Below are 18,535 nucleotides of genomic sequence, written 5' to 3'. Positions count from 1 at the left end.
GTTCTGTTTCTTCCATAAGTAAGATGTTATTTAAAATGTGGCCATTTTTTTAATAATATATTCTCTTTGTCTTTGGTTTTCTGCAGTTTGAATATGAGTTGCCTACATTTGTTGTTGTTGTTGTTTTTGTTGTTGTTGTTTATCCTGACTGTATTTTCTGGAATTCCCAGGTTTGTAGTTTAGAGCCTGTTATTAATATTGGAAAACCTCACCATTATTACCTCACATATTTTTTCTGTACCTTCTCTCTTCTCCTTCTGGTATCCCAGTTGTATGGAGGCTATACTTTTTGTAACTGTACCACACTTAGTGAATGCTCTTTTCATTATTTTCATTATTTTTTCCCTTTGCGCTTCTTTGTTGAAAGTTTATAGTAACCTATCTTCAAACTCATTTATTTTCACAGCTCTATAAATTGATGAGCCTCCCCCTTTTTTAATGATTTTATTTTAATTTTTTAATGTTTATTTTTGAAAGAGAGACAGAGCATGAGAGGGGGAGGGGCAGACAGTGAGGGAGATACAGAATCTGGAGTAAACTCCACGCTCTGAGCTGTCAGCACAGAGCTTTATGCAGGGCTCAAACCCACAAACCATAAGATCATGACCTGAGCCACAGTTGGATGCTTAACTGACTGAGCCACCCATGTGCCCCTATTGATGAGCCCTTCTAAGGCATCCTTTGTTTTCATTATGGTGGTTTGGGGTTTCTAGCATTTTATTTTGATTCTTTCCTAACATTTCCATCCCTCTGTTTACCCATATATTCCTGCATACTGTCTACTTTTTTCATTAGCACCCTGAACATATTAACATAGTTATTTCAAACTCCCTGTCTCATTTGCAGCTCGTGAGTTCGAGCCCTGCATCAGGCTCTGTGCTGACCGCTCAGAGCCTGGAGCCTGCTTCAGATTCTGTATCTCCCTCCTCTCTGTCCCTCGTCTATTTGCACTCTGTCACACTCTCTCTAAAAATAAATAAATATTAAAAAAATTAAATTCCCTGTATCATAATTCTGACATCTGTGTCATATCTGAATCTGGTCTGATGCTTGCTTTGTCTTCTGATTGTGATTTTCCTTTGTCTTTCAGCATACTTTATAATTTTTTGTTGAAAGCCAGACATGACGTAACAGGTAATAGAAACTGAGGGAAATAGGTGTTTAATGTAAGGTCTTATGTTAATATGGCTAGGAGCAGAGCTGTGTTTAATGTTTGCTATAGCTGGACCAGAGGCTTCAAATTCCTTTAATGTCCTTGCTTTTGTCTTGTTTGTCTTTGGCTTCCTTAAGAACTCTTCCTTAGGTAAAGTCTGTCTTTCAGTTCCTTGAGCTATAATATTGTTAAGATACTAGATACCTTTTGATGTGTTAGAAGGGAATGGGGAAGAAGAAGAATTGTACACTATTACGATTGAATCTCTGTCTTTTAGTGGGCCTCTGCATCTGGGATGTAACCTTCACAAGTTATAGTTCTTAGATTTTTTCCCCCTTACGTGTTATTGAAAAACTACAGGAGGCTGGAGCAGAGAAAATGCCCTTCCCTTAGGTAGCTAAGACTCTGGTGAAGTCTTTCCTCTGAAGAGTAGCCATTTGATATGAGAACACTCTTACAGTATTTCACAATGGCTACTCTTCCCCTCCCTTGTGAGAGCCAGGAGGGTATCTTTCTTGGCTCTTCAAGGTGAGAACCTGGTATAATTCCACTAGATAAAACCCAAGTAATTGTCAGGGACCCCTTAAGACTAAAGCTCTCAGAAGCCTCTCACTTTCAAGCTAGTCTACACTCAGCCTCTAACAACTCATCAAAATGCTCATTTAAGTGTTTTCAACAATGTATGACTCCAGGACCTTCTTCGTATGGAATGGAGATGGAGACTGATTTCTCATTTGCCTGTCCTTCTGGATTTCAGGGTGCCAGTTTGTTCTGCAACCATCATCCTCTGATAACTCCAAGAAAAGCCATTGATTTTGTTTGCTCAACATTTGTTTTTTTGGTTGCAAAAATGGGAGTGACAACTTCCCAGCTTTTACATGTCAGAACTGAAATCAGAAGTTTGACTTCTTTTTATTTTTAAATCACTACTGCTAGACTATTTTGCCTGCACAAAGTCTCAATACCTCTGAAATTAACTAACCAAGTCTGTTGGTCTCATAAACACAGACATCCATGGATGGGCTTGCCTCTCCCAAGGCAACAGAAGAAATCCACGTGCCAGAGGAAATTTTAGCCCTGGAGTCATTCTCAAGGCTCTGGAAACCCCCACACTTGAAAATATAAAATTGATATCATCATCATCCAAGTTTTTATTTCACTGCTTTTAAAAGTAGTGAAATATATGCCACAATATGTCTCATTCTAAAGGTTGAAAATTTTGTGCTATGACTATAATGACATCATCCTGCCTCCCACAGAAGGCTTTTGCTTGGAGAGTTCAGCAAAAGAACAAAATTAACAGGAAACGTCACTTTCACACACAGATGGAAAAAATGTTAACATCTTCTGAATTCTATGACAGTCTCCTTGATGGGAACATACATGTCACCAAAACGTACCAACAATGTGCAAACACATCTTATGAACAGGTGCTAAACTGAGGTCACTGCTGGAAGATGGGAGCTTTGGCAGTACTGAGAACAAAAGATTCCTCCTAGGTGTAGTTTGAAGCTAAGAAATAAGAATCACGTGTAAGGAATGTTCCAGGCAGGATAAAACTTGTGAATGCTTGAGTGACAATGTACCGAGGAGGCCTCCTATTACTTCTATTCTACCTTTATTTCATAGATCGTGAACCAATCCCACTCCTTTCTTAAAGATTTTGTGGAATAAATTAAAAATTCTCTTCTGGTTAAATAATGTTGTGATCATTCCAAAAAGAAAAAGAAATATATGATTCTTTTCTCTCCTTGAGGACTGACTTCAGTAACATTAAATTATGAAAACAGTACAGAAATATCTAGCAGATTTATTTTGCTCAAAGTTTCCCTATGTATTCCCTAAGTGATCTAACCTCTAAAATGTATTCCATGTTGCCAGTATACTGAGAACAAAAAAGAACAACCAAAAGCATATATGGCTAGTTCTATGTCTAGGGAGAATATTAATGTGAGTTTTCTATACATAAGATAAAAAAGCCACATTTATTTTCCTTCCCTATTTAATCCTAAAATTGTTTTCTCTTGAAATGTTCACAGAGCTATAACATAAGATTTTTAAAATAATATTTGTGGTAATACATGTAAAATGAGACCCGCATAATGTTATAGTGAGAAGGTAACATTCTTGATCAGTGCATGGGAGAGGTGTATAGGGGTATCAAACATTAAGGGTTTATAAGGCTGGGTTATTGCTCAAAGAACTGAATGTGAAATAAAAATGTTACCATACTACCATTATCTAATCCCTTCCTCATCCACATCACATCACACACATACCCGCACACACCACATATGCACATACCACATACGTACAAATACACAGATACCTTCTTCTAGTACTCTGCTCCATTAATTCTTTCCTTTCTATGGCCTGTGTAGCATGTTACTTTCTCCTGTCTCCCTCCTTCAGGCTAGCAAAATCTTTCCTCAATTCTACCTTCTTTCCAAGCTATAGCACTATCTTCTTCCTTTTATAACTCTTTTGTTATCCCTTTCACATTTGAAATTGTGGAAAATTTGTCCCTATTAGACAATCAAGTACACATCAAATACAGAGAATGGTGAACAAAAGTTTTTTACTTTTCCCTTTAGCAGGATCTCCCGTCTCTTCCAAGGAGAAACATGAGGAAGTCTCTTTTCTGACAGCTTCCTTCTCATTTGCCATGCTTCCTCAATGCCCTCTACCTCAGGATCCTTTATCTTCTTTTCTTTAACTTCATTCCAAGCTGTCAATCTATTCCAACTGGTTTTCCCAATATGAAAGTGTGTGTGTATGTGTGTGTATTTTGTGCTGGTGAATGGAGTTTCAAGTCATCTGAGTATTTGTGGAGTATGAGCATAGGGGGTAAAGGACCATGGTTATCTAGCAATATTCAATAACCCTCCTCAAACTATTTCATTAAAATTATCAATAAGACTCTGTATCTTCTTAGTTTTCTCCTTTCTCCTATTTATAACTCTGTAGTATTTGAGCCTTCCTACTAATAATTTTTCACTTTAACTGGCTAGTGGAACAAAATTCCCAATGCTTTTCATTCTGTAACTCTAAAAATTCCCTCTCTATCTCCTTCATGGGTGTCTTCCTAAAGAAGATGGACATGTTACTAAATAGAGACATTGCTGAAGGTATGTTTTTGGCTTTTGTCTCACTTTATATTTATTCTTTGAGTCATCATACCTCTTCTGCTTTTTCTCTGTATAGATGATGTTCACACTAGCACTGAGGAGGTGACATCTAAACTGGCTTTTGAAGGATGAGTGGGAATTATTAGGATGATGATGGGATCAAAATGAATGTGGAAAATGGTGCTGCATACACAAAAATACAGATGAATTAGGATGGCAAATTTAGGAGAACTGCCAACATTGCACATGAGTGAGTATAAACTGTGCACTGGTGTTGTGCAATGCTATATCCTTGATGGAATATTAGGAATAAGAAGGAGCTATGGAAGCTGAAGCCACAGCAATACTAAAGTCATTCATGATAATGAAATTTGAACTTTATTCTTTACATTAGTATATCCTAAAGCAGGTTTTCAGAACAACTGATTGATAAAAAATTGATGTGTATTTAAAATAATCCATAATCACATGAATTTAGGCCATAAAATTGATCACATTTGAACAGGTTTCTTTGCTAGAAGGGACAATTTTTAAAATATTTATTTTTCAGGGAGAGAGAGACAGACAGACAGACAGGCCATGAGTAAGGGAGGGGCAGAGAGAGAAAAAACACAGAATCTGAAGCAGGATCAAAGCTCTGTCAGAGCTTGATCTGGGGCTCAAACCCAGGAACTGCAAAATCATGACCTGAGCCGAAGTCAGACACTTAACCAACTGAGCCACCCAGGTGCCTAGAATGGGTTCTTTATAGCCAACTTACCCCCTAATTCTCTTAAGAATATAATATGTGGTATTTGCTATGGGACCCTTTGACATTTTCTAGAATATACATTGGGAATATGCTTAAACAATGGGGGTCATAGAAGTAATTACTTCTAGTTTTAAAGATGACTCAGATAACAGTACAAAAAGTGGCTTAAAGATATAAATCCGATAAATATTGCCACAGGCAGTCACATAAGAGAGGAAATGAGGATAAATGAAGCAAAATGAGTAATGAATAGTTGATCTCACAATAATTGGTAAGAAAATGATGTTCTGGGTAAGGCAATGACACAGATAATGATAATGGAGAGGAGTAAGACATTTTTCAAGAGCTTTTAAGGAGGTAGACTCAGTCTCCTTGTTTGGCTTTTTTTTTTTTTTTTTTTTTTTTTGGAGGTATACTCAATAGGATTTGGTAGGCAGTAGATATGGGGGATGACAGAGGTAGGGAAGAGTCCAGTATAGGACCCTGATTTCTGACAGAGTAGGTGTTTGAAGGACTACAGTATGATATAGACATTCAAATCCAGGATGGGGTGGTGGCTGTAGGGGTAAGGAAGTTGCAAAGAGGGTGGATGCTACAGTGTAAGAAACATGTGAAAAGACAGTAGAGGAAAATCTTCTCTACAATTTTGCATGGAACTACACAGCTCTAAGAGGAACACTTTTTTCATGTCATGTGACTAAGTAGGTTGAATAACTAGCTCATGTGATTTACTCTCTCAAAGATCCATTTTAATTTATTTTAATAATATTTATTCCTATATAAATTTAATTGATATATTTGGTTGCCACTAAAGCTTAGACAGAACTCAGATCTGGTACTACAATGAAAACTCACCATTATTCCTTGTGCTGATCTCTTCAAATAATCCCATTTCTGTCAAACAAACCAACAAATGAATTATTCTCCAATAAAAGAGTCTGGAAACCATGGTTGTCTCTATTTCTTCCTTGATATTCCAGTCCTAAGATTTCACCATTTTATTATCTCTCATTCAGAAGACTCAAAAACAATCCTGAAAGACACAAAAGTAGAAGAAAATGAATGAAAAGGCATGCTATGTTCTTTGGAGGAAAGACCTAACATAAATATGTCAACACAATAAAATATCATTAGGGTTTTATTTTCCTTAAAGCTAAAGAGAACTCAATTGAAAAACATAACAAAACAAAAAAGGTAGCAATAAGTCTGAAACAAAAGATAACTCTAAAAAAGAGAAGAATGAGAATAACCTTTCCCTAGAAGGAATTGGCACACATTATAAAGCTTCTGTAGCTAAAACAGTATGGAATCCATGCATGGAGAAACAAAGTGACAAAAAAAAAAAAAAAGAAAATATTTACAGTGACTTTAAAACACAAGTAAACTGTATATCCTTAGTTAAATACATTCTGAGGTACAAAACAATAAAGCCTGAAAAAATAACAAATCCTACATTTTGAGGATATATATTGTGACTGTATATCCTTAGTTTAATATATTCTGAGGTCAAAAAAAACAAAGTTTGAAATAATAACTATACATTTTGAGGACTTACATTTGAGGATATATATTAAGTAGTGCAACTATAAGACTGTTACCTTTGCAGTGAGGGAAAAAGCAAATGAGGTTTTTGTTTTTGTTTTTAATTTTTAATGTTGATGTATTTTTGAGAGAGAGAGAAAGAGAGAGAGAGAGAAAAAAAAGAATCAGTGGGGGAGGGGCAGAGAGAGAGTGAGACATAGAATCCAAAGCAGGCTCTGGGCTTTGAGCTTTGAGAGCCCGACGCAAGGTCTAGCCCATGAACCATGAGATCATGATCTGAGCTGAAGTTGGACGCTTAACCAACTGAGCCATCCAGATGCCCCGCAAATGACGTTTTATATATGATTACCACGGAAAACCAGAAGTGTTGGCATGAGAGAAATAGGAACCAAATGTAAAATCAATAAGGTTAGGTAATAATCACATACACCTGAATTTGAATTAGAACTCACAATAAATATCAATTATACAAACTCACAAACTTTATCCTTAAAAAATACATGCTTCTTAGACTTGTGCTCTGAAATATGAAAAAACAATGACTGACTGTAAAACATTGAGCACTCTTAGCACCCGTTTGTGGTCTTTACCATTTCACAACACACACAATAAAGTCTTCTAGGAGAATGGGTGATTCTGAGTGTTGGATAGAAAATTTAAAAGATGATCTTGAGACATCTTGCCATATAAAGGAGTTAGAAAGCTCTCAAAGCCTACCAGGATTGTATCAAAAAGATACAGAAGTCAACCTAAGGAAGTTCTCAATTCAGCAAAGATAGGACAAATTTGAACATTAACAAAGATAATTGCAATAGATTGAAATGCATCAAATATATTTTAACATGAGTTTATTTTATTTCTTTTGAAATAAAGAAAGAAACCCACTGGAAACAGTTCCTATAGCACACACAAACAAAAAGCAAGCAAATATTATATGCCCGCTGATAGTACACAGCACAACCTATAAGCAATTCTTGCCAAAAAAAAAAAAAAAAAAGTCTAAATCTGATCAAGTTTTTTAATTTAATCACCATTTTGTGGGGAATACAGGAGATAGAAGAACATTATAAATATTACCATGAATATGAAATTAGCAAATATTGTCTCTGTCACTTTAATGCGTTTCAAGATCAAAAAAGAGATACAAGGTGAAATTAAAGATTAAAAATATTTAAGAAACTTCATTAACCAATTACATACAATGAATGGACCTTATTTGGATATTATTCAAAGAAAGGACTTATAAACAATTTCATACAAAAATTATAGAAACTTAACTACTGACTACATACTTAGGATTGTTAAAATTGTTAATATATTAGATATGGTAATAGCATATACCAATGTTCACTAATGAGTCTTTATCTTTTAGAAATTCAAACTCAAATATATATAAATTAAAGGTATTGATGATTGATTTCAAAAAACTTAGAGTTAAAGATGTAGGTCGAAGAGAGATAAAAAAGAGTGGTCATGAAATGATTACTTTTGAAGTTGGTTGGTGAATATATGGGGGCTTGTTACATTATTCCATATACTTTTTTATTTTCTAATTTTTCATAATGAAATGAAAGAAAAAAATCTCATATATTTTCTCCTTCTCCAGTCTCACATCAGCCACTCATTTTCTTTTCCTAAAATATTGCTATAGTAACTAGTGTTATCAACGTGAATTTTCACCTCTAAGATTTACTCAGAACACGCTCATTAGATTCATCCTCTAAAAACCCTAAAAAACAACTTTTTTCACAAGTAGCTACTTTGCTCAAAACTTGTAAGTGATTCTCCACTTTCCTTGAAATAAGTGATCGTAAGTCTGTTCAAAATAAACCATCATTAGTTTGACATCAAAGACACCTTACAATCTGTTTCCATCCAATTCTCTGAACACTTCCCTCACTTCTTTTTATGAACTTGATGCTTTAGTCAAAGCATTTGTCCACTTGTCTGCTTGTCCTGGAAACAGATGTGGGAACTCCACCTCCACTCTTGCTCTTACAAGGCTGTCTGAGTAGTTGCCCTTCCTCTATATTTATCTTAATTTGTTCCTTCCTTGAAGGTCTATTCAAGTCTCACCTCCTCCATGTAGCTTTTCCTAAAGACTTTTCAACTACGGTCAACTGTCTCTTATTTGAACTCCAGCAGCAATTACTTTCCTATAACTCATTTTATCACATGCTACTCTACATGGCTAGGGTATTTTAATGCCCAGACTCCACCCTCTTTGATGTCAGGGAGTGTGTCAGATTTCAATGTACTCAAGCACAAACTGTAGAGCCTTATACAGAATAACTGCTCAATAAATGTTTGCTGATGTTGCTGCTGGCCTTGCTGCCATTATTAATGATTGTGGTGGTGGTGATGATAATGACGGTGGTGGTGATAATGATAAAGGAAGTTCATTTGACAATAATTGCCAGGATCCCAAAATTTCTTCATTGAGATGACCTTGAATCTAAAGATTTATGACTCAGTTAGAGTATTGATTCATAAAACTAAATATTCAACTTGCATTTGGTCCTAGAAGTCATTCCATATGTCCCAATAACCTAGTACTGCCAATTAAGATGGATTAAACATACACACAAACAAAAAGAAAAACAAGAACAAAAACAAAACCCCTATTTTCAAATTCTTCATTGACTTTTTACTCCTTAAGGAATTACAAATGTCTTGATAGAGGATTAGAGGTTTACAGTCTGGCCTAAAATCCAAAATCAAATTTCATTCTCATTATTTCCCTATATGTACTCTGCTTCAGTTAAAATAGTCTAATTTTAAATATATTTGGAACCATTTCTCTTCTTTCTATTTCCATTAAACTTCCTTAGTTTAGATCTTCATAATTTCTTGGATTGTTTCAATTCCTTTTCAAATCCACCACCTGGCTTCCAGTCATGTTCCCTTCCAGTTCATTCCCCACCCACCCTTCACTAAAGCCCAAGAAGGATTTATCCTGCTTAAAATTCTTGTATGACTTTCTTAGCTATAAAGGCTAAATGCCTTAACATGGTGTACAAGACCTTTTATGATATTCACTTTCATTACTTCAAATGTCTGCTATATGCTATGGGCTTCCCATAGAGTGGCAAATACTCTATGGTCTATCCCTATATTGTCTAGTGAGAGAAAAGGAGAAGAAACCCACACACATAAACCTATGATAAAGACCAACAGGAACCATGATAAAAGGGGGGGGGGGTAATACCATGAGAAAGAAATAGAGGGAGATCTAATTTAGATTGAACAGAAAAGATCTTCCTGCTGAAGTAACATTTAAGTTGTTTCCTTCATGTGGAGAAAAAGTTACTAAGAGTTTGATATATCTCAGAGGTTAGAAAGAGAAGTGAAGTTACAATCTATACCATCTGTTTATGTTTATTACCTACTTGATAAATTATAAAAAAATTGATAGCAAGTTAGCTCTCTATATAAATTATGATAACCCTTTGTATTATGTTTTCCATTTTGTCATGTGTCTTTTATTTTTATAAATATTTTTCCCATTAGAAGTTTAAAATTTAAGCAGCATTCTGTAGACCTAAGGCTTTGTGTTTCCTGCTTTCCCTTAATACTAGATTATCAGTATTTCAGATATACAGATATACAGTCTTTTAACACTTTAATCCACCTGATTTTATTTTTGATAGTTATGAGAGGGGAGCTATCTGGTGTTTTCTAAATGGTTAGCCATTTATTGAATAATAATAATAAGGACTAGCATTCATGGGGGTTTACTATGAGCCAGACACTCTGCCAAATGCTTTGTATTTATTATCTGTTAATTCTTACAACCCAACAGGGTAGGTAGTGTTATGCTCCTCAACTTTCAGACAAAGAAGGTGAAGAGCAGTTAAGTGATTTGCTCAAGGTAATACAGCTATTAAACAGAAGAGCTAAAATTAGAACTAAGAGGTATGACCCAAGAATCTATTCTCTTCACAATTAATTTTTGATATACAGTGACTTCCAGAATCCTTGTCTTGCTCATAGATTTGAAAGGTCTCCTATGCCATATAATAAATTTCTGTTTTATATATTTAAATATGCTTCTCCTTGGGCCATTTCTGGGCTTCACATATATACATATGTATTGACATGTATATGCGTTTACATTGGTAATTTTAAGCTGAATAAAAGATTAGTTATTACTTCCTTTTGCTCCATGTTTCTACGCTTCTATCAATTGATGCATTTAACCAAATTATTTTTGCATGTCAAAATGTGTTCACTACCTGTAAGCTAAAAATTACCTTTCTTGAGCTTATCGGCTATTTCTCTCTCGCATTTTCTCACCTTTTTCTATGCCCAACTTGATTGTAGAATTTGCTCTAACAATGTTAAACCTCATATAAAATGGTTACATTTTTTATAACTTTGTAGTAAGAACATTCTTGTAATATAAGAATAGATTAGTTTCTAATTGCTATCTGCTGTTCTGATGTATTATAGTTCTATGACATTGAAGACACTGAAAAATTAGAAAGACATTCTCCTAGGCTCACACTCTCTGCTATTAAAGTACAAATATTATTTGCTCTCACAGTGTGCTACACAGAAAGCTCAGCTGTAATTTCGAAGAACATAATATATGTTGATGCATCATGATCTCTTGAGATACTCTTTAAGAGGAACATCTCCTCAATGTTTCTCCATAGGGTTATTGGATTTCCATAGGCTCCATCTTTCCTTCCTTAGCAGAGCTGTTGTATTAATCAAAATTACCACCTGCTCTATTATAGACTCCTTCAAATGACTTCTCTCAACTTAATATACTTATATTGGGTGAAGCTATCAGTGAGTTATTGGGACACATTCCCTGCTCTGTTCATTGCAAACTAGCACTGAGTTGGCCACTTAAGGAAACTGCATTAACTCTTTCAGACCACCAGGGTGCCATTTAGGGCCCTCATGTAACATTTTCCTTAAACTAGGTCATCATGATGTCATTTAATCATTTTAGAGCACTGAAATAGATATTTATGAGATGGCCTCTCAGAGTCTGAAAGAATTAGTGTAGTTCTCCATAGCCTATGACCCACTCTGAAGTCAAATGACATGAACTTCTGTTAGTATGTCAGTCATTTCTGAGTCCTGGCTACAGTTCTCAGGGAGAATCTGAAACATTTAACAATGAGAAGGGAATCAGTTAAAAATCTGCAACCTAGTTCACTCAAAATTATTCACTGAAAAGTTATTTTTGTTCTCTCTTCATTCCATTCCTGTTTCCAATGCATAACCATGGCTTGGTCCAGGGCCTATTAGCTGGCTGTCTATTCTTACCAGATGACATTTACCTAAGAGAAATTGTCACAAATTGTAGAATCACAGAGCTGGAAGTTACTTATAGGAACTATCTGGTAACAAATGGAGTTCTCTAGGTAGAATGTTCAGTAAGCCATCTTAGATTAACAAGAAATTATCCTCCACATTTTCTTTCACTAATAAAGATACTATTTTATATTGAGATAAAATACTTTCTTGTATCTTACTGAACATGTTAGGATTTAGAGAAAACATCACCTAGTTGTTCTCTGTAGAAATTTCTCTACTGAGTAAAAATCTTTTGACCTAATCTTATGAGATCTGTGAAATTGTCAGAATATAATATTTTTATAGCCCTTAGCACAACCTACAGGAGATGTGTGGGAAACTGTTTATATTGTCACTTTTTGTGACACCTTAATGAGGTGAATGTTCTAGAAATTGGGGAAAAAATACATGAAAGAAAATGTTCCGCTGCGTTAGAATAAAATTAGCCTTTAAAAAAATTCTCCAAATTTCCATTTCCATATCTATTACCTGCCTATTTTTAACTGATTCAAATTCCCAGATATGCATGTATTTATCGATTCTCTGCAGAACTTTTATATAATGCAAGGAATGAGATTATACCTTGTGATGTCATGTTGCTGTATTTAACAGATACCTCAAATTGTAGTCATTCTCACATCTCTGTTCAGAATTTCCATGAATCCAAAGCAAGTTAATGGAACTGAAAGAAAAACAATATTTTAGATAAGGGAAGGCAAGGTTTTCCAATTTTTATGGGGAAGGAAAAATTCAGGTTTAATTTGATTTAGGTTCATAATTTCCCATATTAGACTTCTATATATAAAAACAGTACTTACTGTTACATTCCCCATCTTCATCTGCAAGTAGGAGAGTGTCCTTTAGGCTTAAAGCTTCATTCAAAATGCCATGCTAACTATAAAAACGGGTTTGTTTGCACTTATATACTTAGCTCCTTATTCAGGCCATTGTGTGTTTTACACATCGCATAACCGTGATCTATATTCTGAGTGCTCGAGGCAGTCTTATGTGGGTTTGTCTCTGAGCCAGATTTATCTTCGTATTTCCCATTATAGCCTGAAAGAACCGTATTAAGGAAGCCTTTCTTTTCAGTTCCCACTTGTGATTGCTAACATATCAAATTTATTCCTTCGTAATCCAGATCATTTTCCAGCAGCTTTGAGGCCTGCATGTAGTAGTTTGTTAGAGAGCTCATAGTAACCCTACCCTGACAGACCAAAAAGCCCTTCGACTGTCACTTTATGTCATTAACAATTTTCTAAAGCCATTACAGATGGGATGGACTGATTAGAACTGAGGAGGGAGGATCTTTTTCCCAGCCAGAAATATCCCTTGAGACTTTCACGTCGTGTGAAGTTTCTAGTGATTAATGGGAGAAAAAGAAGGCCGCCTGTCCCACAGTTGCCACAGACTTTATTTGGGAAAGAGCTTATTTATATTTGGTGGGCTCTCGGATAGCTAAACATTAACTGGCTAACTTAAAATACAGATAGAGCAGTAGATTACAAAGGATATAATACATGTTAGTTTTAGGTCCTGAGGTTGGATTTTCTCTCGTTGTTTGAGTATAGCGATTATAATTTAACGTAAGCGTTGCTGCAAGATGAAAGTGTTTATCTTCTCCTGGCCTTTTCCCTCTTCTTCTGCTGTTTTATTTCTGTAAATGAAAGCTACAGCTGGAATATTGTTTTACTGCAAATCTCACACCAGCACTGTCAGTTGTGATGTGACACCAGAGATTCTTATCTGTAGGTTGGGTTGGAATTATTAAACATTCTCACATTGTGCAAAGTGTTGGGGATGAACAGCAGTGCAGTGAGGTGCATCCAACACTTCTGTCTTCCCCACCTGATCCTTGAAATATGACTCCTTTAAAGGGCTAATGTTCACTTTCCATAGCTTTATATAGAGAAGTGACAGTACTCAAGAAGTAACATGAACTGAAAATTATAGCAACTTCCCATCCCTCTGTCTTAATGCATGCTTTCAAAAGCAATCTTAATGGTAGACCTCATTTGAAAAGAAAACATTTGGCCACTTGTGATTAATAACAATGAGATTTTTATGAAGAAAAATTGCTTGTAGCCCAAATATTGGAAAATATTTACATTTACTTTTTCACTTCTTTTTTCAAATAACCTTTCCTATGACTATGATACTAAAGCAAAACATTTTATCAAATTAAAGTGAGAACTGAGCCTCATGCTTTTCTTTCACAGAAATTATTATTAAAACTGTGAAAACACATGTGCTCCCACATTATTGCAGGTACACACCATAATTATATATTATTTGCCATCTTGCTAATGCTTAACAAGATGTGGAATTTTCATCTTCAAAGCAGTCCATAAATGTTAATCACTGTGACACTTCTGGAAGACTGGGAAGAAATAGTACCTACAATGCAAAGATAAGGAGATAGAAGAAGCAAGATTAAGTGATTTGTCCAGGAGCACTTATTTTGCTTCGACGCTCAAGGGTTCCAGCTATGAGAGAACATTAATCCATTTCTCAGAGTCTTGACTTCAAATACACATTAAGGCTCCTGGGTCACTCAGATGCTCGCTTCAAAGTTACACTTATATTCTGTTGAGAGATAGCTTCAAAAGTTGTATAGGACCAATCAGAGCTGTGGGATAATATTTAGGCTACACATATCTTCCCAGAAAGCACAAAATACGGTTTCTGTGTACTTTGATTGAAATAGAGAAATATAGCTGAAGTGCTATATTAAAATAGCACTATAGGACTGTTACAGGTCGCAGAAAACAACTGGATTCATTTAGTTACAAGTAATCAAATGGTTCCAGATAATATACAGGAGGTCCAGTTACACCTGGCTATCAGATAAACGGTGAGCACATTTTTAGAATGAGTTTATCCCACATATTACATTATCATTATTTACGTGTTGTTCAAGTCTAACTGGACATCCAGTATTTTTATTTGTTAAATATTGCAACCCTAATCGAAAACCAATTTAAACAAGCTTAGGCATGTATGGGAATTATTGGCTCAGAAAACCTAAGAAACGTTTAGGGTGCCTAGGTGGCTCAGTCTAAGTATACGGCTCTTTATTGAGGCTCAGGTCATCTCAGGATCCTGAGATAGAGCCCACGTCAGGCTCCCTGCTGAGCGTGGAGCCTGCTTGGGGTTCTCTCTCTTTCCCTCTCTCTCTGCCCCCTTCTCTCTCTCAAAATAAATAAATAAATAAATAGATATTTTTAAAAAGAAAATCTAAGAATGGTTTAAACGAGTAAGGATGAAAATGTCAAAGACAAGGCTAGTCTAAAGATCAGCTAGAAGCAATAACATGAACATCTTCAATATTCTTCCCTCACTGTGTTTCATGTGTTGGCTTGTCTTTTATGGCTGACTTGCACTAGCAGGAAAAATTAATTGACCTTATTGAATTTTATATTTGAAAAAGTTGCCAGTGGTGAAAAAATGGTCTAATGTTCTCTTTCCTTCCAGATCCAGACATACTAAGGAAGGGTTGTGATTGGTCTACACCTTGGCCAGGTGCCAATCTCTGGGATAGTCAACTGTGGTCATTGCATAGGGTTTATATATATAAAAAAATATATAGCACCTTCCACAGAAACTGTAGAAGAAGAGTAAGACTGAGAAGCAGAGAAAAGGAACAATTTCTAAAAAGAGCATGCTGCTCCCAGATGAAATGGGTTTTTGGGTAGGCAAATAGTAGGCAACAAACACAAATATGCATTCCAATACAAATGAGTTCAAACAAAACAGGGATTTTATTGAAAGGATGTAATACTATCTTAAAGAACACAATGAGGACAAGATATCCAGGTATTACAGAAGACCTGGACAAGCAAAGGAAGGCCCTTAAGACACACTGTACCTACTGTTTGTCTTTTTCTTCTCTTTCTATTTTAATTTTTTTTTTCAACGTTTTTTATTTATTTTTTGGGACAGAGAGAGACAGAGCATGAACGGGGGAGGGGCAGAGAGAGGGAGACACAGAATCGGAAACAGGCTCCAGGCTCCGAGCCATCAGCCCAGAGCCTGACGCGGGGCTCGAACTCACAGACCGCGAGATCGTGACCTGGCTGAAGTCGGACGCCCAACCGACTGCGCCACCCAGGCGCCCCTTCTCTTTCTATTTTAATTACTTAATCTCTACAGGCTGTTCTGAGCATGTCCAGTCCAGGTAGTCATAAATAAATACCAGTACCTAGTGTACAGCTAGGCACATCTCAGATAGCACGTCTGGGAACAGAGGGACATTTGAGAAAGTTTAAGGACTAGGGTACAATTTTCTGAGAGGAGGTATCTATTACATTCTGATATTTTAAGTAAAAATAGTATCACCACTTATTTTATTTAGTTCTAGGCCCCAGGAGAAAGTGTATATTTTCATCTTCTATTATTTCCTCTTCTAAATTAACCATACCCTTGGGATAACCATTCTTAGGGAAAACATGTAACTTAGTCATATTGATCCACAGTACTACAATGATCCGTAGATCACTGAATAATACAATCTGGGTGGTCACATTCTATGAATTCTACAAGCAGGGGTTTTATATGCTTACCAATAAAATAACAATTTCTTTTAAGCTAATTGTCTAAAGGTTTTACCTTAAGGAGAACAGTTTGTCATGTATACTTAGAGAATATGATGAATTTGTGGCATGAACAGCTTGTCTCTTTGACTTAATACTGACAAACACTCAATTTGAAATTTGAAGAGGTAATGGTGGTAGTTACAAGGAAATGAAAAGCTTCAAAGCTTCACATTTTCTTGGCATGACCTCTACAACAGCATCTGTTCTTGTCTTTTTTTTTTAATTCTTGAGTAATACTAGGAAGTTGCTAGACCAGATGAACTTCCTATGACCTATTTAGTAGACCCAAACAATTAGCAAATGGTTATTCAATCACTCCTAAGAGTAGATTTATGCTAGACAAGTAGAATATCATGACCTTTTGATTTATTTTATATAACTTTTCATATACACTTCTTCTGACAATGCCTGGCACATAGTCTGTGAGAGGCGATGATGGTCTGAAGCAAGGCTTTGCATAGGATATGGAGATGATGTGCTATTTTCCATTGTCCCCAGTTCCATTCACTAGACAGTCTTCACCTCTAGACTCAGCAGGGCTAACCCTGCATCCTCTATTTTCCTGATTGTTAGGAACAATCATTACAAATGGTAAGTAAATCTTAGGTGTCAGTGTTATCATCTAAGGATGGATATAAATAAGAAGAATAGAAAGTGGAATTTTGAGGTATGCCTGTGTATAATGAATGTATGGAGGAAGAGGAGCTTATGAAGAAGACTGAGAGTTAGACTTTTAGGTGGTGAAAACACTAAGAGAAAATGGGACCAAGAGAGAGTCACAGAAAAGACAAGGAGAAGAAATATCAAGAAGAGATAGGGCGCACCTCGGTGGCTCAGTCAGTTGAGCATCTGACTTCAGTTCAGGTCATGATCTCACAGCTCGAAGGCTCCTGAGTTTGAGCCCCGCGTTGGGCTCTGTGCTGATGGCTCAGAGCCTGGAGCCTGCTTCGGATTCTGTGTGTGTCTCTCTCTTCCCCTCCCCTGCTTGTGCTCTGTCTCTCTCTCTCTCTCAAAAATAAATTAACATTTAAAAATTAAAACAAAAAAGAGATGCAAAAAAAAAAAAAAGGATAGATGAACAGCATCAGTAGAACAAAGGGAATACTGGAAAACATCTGTTGAATTTGTCAGGTCAGAAGTCAACAATGACATTACTGAGAGCTCTTTCAGTGGAGTGATGAGGAAAGAAATCAGAACAGAATAAATTGAAAAGAACAGGAGGTAGAAAAGTTTAGAAAATGAGTATCAACTATTCTTTTTAAAAGGATAGAACTAGTAATTCTATAAACTTAAGAATACTTTGATTAAGGGGCACCTGGGTGACCCAGTCAGTTGAGAGTCAAACTTCTGATTTCACCTCAGGTCGAGATCTCACTGTTTGTGAGTTCAAGCCCCATATTGGGTTCTGTGCTCACTGCGTGGAGCCTGCTTGGTATTCTCTCTCTCTCTCTCTCTCTCTCTCTCTCTCTCTCTCTCTCTCTCTCTTCAGTCTCTCAATAAATAAATAAACTTAAAAAAAGAATACTTTGATTAAAAAAATTCAACAGTGGGGGCACCTGGGTGGCTCAGTTGGTTAAGCATCTGCCTTCAGCTCAAGTCATGATCTCACAGTTCATGAGTTCAAGCCCCACATCAAACTCTCTGCTGTCAGTACAGAACCACTTTTGATCTTCTGTCCTCCTATCTCTCTGCCTCTGCCCCACTCACTTTCTCTCTATAAAAAATAAGTAAATAAACTTTAAAAGAATTCACCAATGACGTGATTTAGACTCCATGTAATTGTGGGGTGCCTGGGTGGCTTAGTCAGTAGAGCATCTGACTTCAGCTCAGGTTGATTTCACAGTTCATGGGTTTGAGCCCAGTGTTGGGCTCTGTGCTGACAGCTCAGCGCCTGGAGCCTGCATCAGATTCTGTGTCTCCCTCTCTTTCTGCCCCCTCCTTCCTCTCTCTCTCTCTCTCCCTCTCTCTCTCTCTCCCTCTCTCTCTCTCTCTCTCTCTCTCTCTCTCCCTCTCTCAGAAATGAATAAACATTAAAAAAATAAAAGAAAACTCC

General features: G+C 36.2%; 1 long non-coding RNA gene across 1 annotated transcript in view; it reads right to left on the bottom strand.

Moving 5' to 3' along the window:
* Positions 1-18,535, bottom strand: part of LOC125909614 (uncharacterized) — a 95,116-nt gene that overhangs the window by 30,962 nt on the left and 45,619 nt on the right. Inside the window, exons 2-3 of the long non-coding RNA XR_007453746.1 lie at positions 12,470-12,569; positions 5,888-6,065 (exon numbers count right to left, since the gene is read on the bottom strand). This is a non-coding gene — a long non-coding RNA (uncharacterized LOC125909614). The remainder of the gene's footprint in view (positions 1-5,887; positions 6,066-12,469; positions 12,570-18,535) is intronic.

Source organism: Panthera uncia (assembly GCF_023721935.1).
Source record: "Panthera uncia isolate 11264 chromosome B3 unlocalized genomic scaffold, Puncia_PCG_1.0 HiC_scaffold_1, whole genome shotgun sequence".
Taxonomy (NCBI): domain Eukaryota; kingdom Metazoa; phylum Chordata; class Mammalia; order Carnivora; family Felidae; genus Panthera; species Panthera uncia.
Note: the sequence above shows the minus strand (reverse complement) of the source record. Positions and strands in the feature narration are given on the sequence as shown.